Genomic DNA, 4710 nt, shown 5'->3' with positions numbered 1-4710 from the left:
AAGACTGACAATTTCCTAGCTGAAAAAATAATTTTACAGGAACAATGTTCCCACATATAGCCTATTGACTAAATAAACTAGTAGTCGCAAGCTTTTGTGCTTGCAACAATTGTTAGATTGTGGTGACTGATTAGGAAAGTACTGTAAATACTTCATAAATTCTTCTTTTTTGGGGTGTTGCCTCGAACTCCAAAGAATTTATGAAGTATGTACATTACTTTCCTGATTAGTCACCACTATCTAACAATCTAAGGAGAAGCTGAACTCCTCTTCAACTTCGGTTGGTCTTCTAGACTGACCATGAATCAAAGAATAGTAGAGTCCAGGGTGGTTTGATCTAATGGGAGCCCCATGTGGTACCGGTATAGCTATAGGATCAGTCTCCAAGTGGGAGATTGTTGTTTAGTGTGGAGCATGATCAATCCCCAAGTGGGAGATTGTTAGATTGTGGTGACTGATTAGGAAAGTACTGTACATACTTCATAAATTCTTTGGGGTTTGGGGCAATGACCTTTTTTTTTTTTTTTCGGCCATGGCTGACGTTGTAGCCCTAAAATGGCATAAAATACTTGTATAAAAGGGCTCAGGGTTAGGTATTTTCATTAAGTTGTGATGCAAAATTGGTTCTTGTGGCAGTATTGAGCTATAAGGGATTACAGATTGTAATTAGGTTATAATCATTGGATCGTAATAATATCGAACTTCCTGTTTGGTGGACGTAGCCCAGGGATTGGGTGAACCATGTTAAATCTTGTGCCTTGTGTTCTTTTCTATGTGATTTATTATTTTCTATTATTGGTTATATTTGCATGTAATTGTTATTTTTTGTCCGTGGTTTAATCCTAACAACAATGAGCCGATAGGTGTTTACTTTAAGTAAAATAAAATTTAATTTTGGATTAAATCAAATAAATAGTATTTATTTATTTAATTTATTGTATACTAATAAATTATCATTTAAAAAATATTCCCATAAAAGTCTATTATGAAAAACTAATAAGAACAAAATATAAAAAAATAACACGTATAAAGTGGAGAAAAAAATATAAACTAAAATAATTATAAAAAATTAAAACTAAACTAAGGGAAGTCCTAGTGCTTCACCTCTGTGAGCATCCCCTAGATCCAATGATTGCGAAGTGTTCTATTTATTATCATGAGAGATGGATTCTTATAAATCATTAGTCATTAAACATGAGTCAATGAGTTTGACTCAAAACTACATAATTAAACCCTAATAACAATATCATAATTTAACTTGCTGTGGAAAAATATCTTGAAAAATTAATATGAGTAATATAAAAAAAGTATAGTAAAAAAATAGGAACTAAAAATATCATGTTGACTAAACTAAAAATTAATATATAAGTAAAAATATTAAACTTATTAAAATAATTTAAAAACTAAAACTTCAAAATTAAATAAAAAGAAAGAAAAAACATGAGCTAAAAGTGGAGATAACAACTAATTTATTTTTTAAATAAATAAATAAAAAAGAGTTAAAAATATAGATAAATTAATTTATAAATTAAATACAAAAGTTAAAAGTGGAGATAAATAAATAAATAATAAAAAATAAGACCTAATAGTGTAGATAATAGCTAATTAAATTAAATAAATAGAGAAAAAATAAGAGTTAAAATTGGAGCGAGAAAAAAATTGGTCAGAGGCTACAATTTTCTAGCCAAAAATTTAATTTTGCTATTCTGAACATAGGGCTAAAATATATTATATAGATATTTTATTTTATTATAATTTTTTTCCCCTAAAAATATCAAATCTATTATGACTAATTTTATAGAAGATATTAAAGTGAAATAATTTATATTATTTTTGAGATTAAATACATATGCTGCAGTAAGCTAAAAATTTATATTAGTTATATTGAAATCTTAAATTTCTCATTATCATGATATATAATTTAAGTGAATATAATTTAGTATTAAATATAATTTATTAAATTAAAATCAACAATATATTAATATTAATTACTAGATAGTGAAAAACTTTCACGATTTAAGAATATTTTATGAAATTTCTTTTTTATCAATACAAACAAATCCAACTATAATTAGAATCTTATTTCGTTTTAGTGACTCCATGCACTGTTTCTAAATATAGTTAGGAATTATTCAATATTCTATTTTCAAGTTTCTAAATTCGAATATTAAATATATTTTTAAAATTGAAAAAACAAAAAGTAATGTTTATCTTTGCTTCACAGCTCATGAAAACAAAGTATAGAATAGAACTATCGTCAAAGCTGATTTCTTGATTCTCTATAAATATCTTAACCACTGCGAAAGCAGTCATGAAAAAAAGAAACTCTACTTCTGAAGTTTTTGTAATGCCGAGTTGCTGAAATGGGTCGAAACAAGATAGCGATTGAAAAGATAAGAGATGAAGTGAAGAGAAAAGTGACGTTTGTTAAACGAAGCAAGGGATTGTTCAAGAAATGTGAAGAACTGGCGGTTTTAACAGCTTCAGAGGTCGGAGTGATCATCTTTTCAAACTCAGGGAAGCTATTTGAGTATTGCAACTGTGAGAGCATGGGGAGCCTGCTGAAGAGATATCATGACTGCCAGCAGAAGAATGAGGTGAAGAAAGAGAAGGAGCAGTTGCAGTCGATGATCAAGCGTTTGATGGGAGAAGAGCTTTCAGATTTAGGGATGAAAGAGTTGCAGGAGCTTGAGAGCCAGTTAAGGGCTGGGATGACTCGAATAGAGGCCAGAAAGAATGAGATTTTGTTGGAGAAAATAGGTCAAATTGAGAAGAGGGACCATCATCTGCAAGAGGAGAATCAGATATTGAGAAGCCAACTTGATCAAGCTGCTAAAATGGGTGGGGATTTAGATGTAGGAGTAACTACATCAGCTTTGGCTGTTTTGTCTAAGAAGTTGGACTCTCGACTCTCTGGCTCAGTATAAAGTCTCAATGAACATGGTAGTGAATGTTCATGGCGGTGGAGGAATTTGTATTATAAAAGTCAGTTTACTTTGGATGTTTGAAATCCAAAAGTTAGTTTATTGGGTCTGTTTCAGAATTCATTTCCAATCATCCACGTCTCTTATCAGGCAGCAAATATTTAGCTTTTGATCTCATTATGTCTTCAGATTCAATTGGCATTCAACTTTGTATTTCAGTTATAGTTTTTGGTATGACACATCTAGAGTGTTCAGTCTTTCAAACGATGTATATAATATATGTAGTAGTTTGTCATTTTAATTATTTTCCTTATTACACGATCAGTTTTTCATTCTTTCTAGTCTATTGAACTTTGGATATAGAGTGATTCAAAATATTTTATCTTGTCAAAGGGCTCTTGGTCTACTGGTGAAGTTGAATGGCTCACAAAGAGCCCACTAACGATCAAGTTTTGCTGAGTGCAAGGTCCAAAGACATCAAAAAGGGATGAGGCCGGGATCGTGCCACAGGTGAATTTGGCAGCGTGGATGCTCCTCAATCCTTGGCTCTTAGCCGAAGAGGTTTCAAGCACGGTTTCAAGCACGCATGCGTGGGCCTGTATCCTGTATCGAGTACCTAAAACATCTTTGTGGATTACCTCCATCAAAAACAAAAATATTTTATTTTTCTATTCCTATTAGACTCTCTAATGAATGAAAGAAAGAATTAATCTGTACTTTACAATGTTAAATTGGTTAAGAAGTTTCTAGATTTACGCTACATAAATTTTTATTTGAAAATATAGATATATTAGTTTATACTTATATTCATCTTTAATGAAACTAATATGTAATATAAATTGTTTAAGTTAAATCTTTTTACAGCTTATATTATTAATCAACTCTTATTAGAATTTATTACGTCTGAATACATACATTAATATTAGTCATTTGTTGGTGTAATTCAATTTTAAGTTATTTTAACACCAAGAGTTGATTAATTTATGTACAATGATAATAATATTCTAATATATACTTACAATCTTCCGTAATAGTTCTTCAGATTCTAAAGAATGGGTCTTTTAATTTAAAATAACTGCAGCCACATGGTCGGCTTCCTTGAAGCGATGACTCTTATTTTAATTTTATATGCCTAGGAGAACTTCCGAAAACGCATTAGCCACTCTCAATTTACTACCTTTTTAGGAAATTAAGGTTGAAGTGACAATTTGGGAGTCTCTCAAATTTTAATAAATTCTATTTTTCATTTTTAATGTTATTTTATTTTTAATATTGAAATTCTTGCAACTAAGCAAGGGAAAAAATGATATTAAATATTAAAAACTATGAATTCACTTAGTATGTGAGAAAGAATATTATATAGAATACCGGCTTAAAAAAATCTAATATATAATTTTTTAATTTATTTTTTATATAGTTAAATTTAAATGTCATGTACAAATAAATTTTTAAATCAATCATTAGGAAATAAGTAAATATGAAAGTTTTCTTAAATCAAAATAACTTTTTTTATTCATATATATTAAATTAGTGTTAGATTAAATAGACAGAATTAAAAATATGAAAAAAATATAAAGTTGTAATTATCTACAAAATCTATCTATCTATATGTTTTAAGGATGAATTTTTTTAATAATCAACACATTCACTCATAATTATACATTCTATTTCCTTGATACTTTATTAATGCTCATAGGCATTCTACAATGGCAGAATGGGGAGTGAGATGGTGTGAGCGTGTTAATGTTAACTTTTATTCTTCTAGGTTAAATTTGGCAACCATCTA

The 4710-nt window shown here is 29.2% G+C and overlaps 1 pseudogene; it reads left to right on the top strand.

The window, feature by feature from the left end:
• The first annotated feature begins 2363 nt into the window (after window positions 1–2363).
• On the top strand, window positions 2364–2927 carry LOC149578153 (MADS-box transcription factor 14 pseudogene; annotated as a pseudogene).
• The last annotated feature ends 1783 nt before the right edge of the window (window positions 2928–4710 follow it).

The sequence above is a fragment of the Cupressus sempervirens genome, chromosome 1, assembly GCF_028749045.1.
Source record: "Cupressus sempervirens isolate cs-2001-9-10 chromosome 1, ASM2874904v1, whole genome shotgun sequence".
NCBI lineage: Eukaryota > Viridiplantae > Streptophyta > Pinopsida > Cupressales > Cupressaceae > Cupressus > Cupressus sempervirens.
Note: the sequence above shows the minus strand (reverse complement) of the source record. Positions and strands in the feature narration are given on the sequence as shown.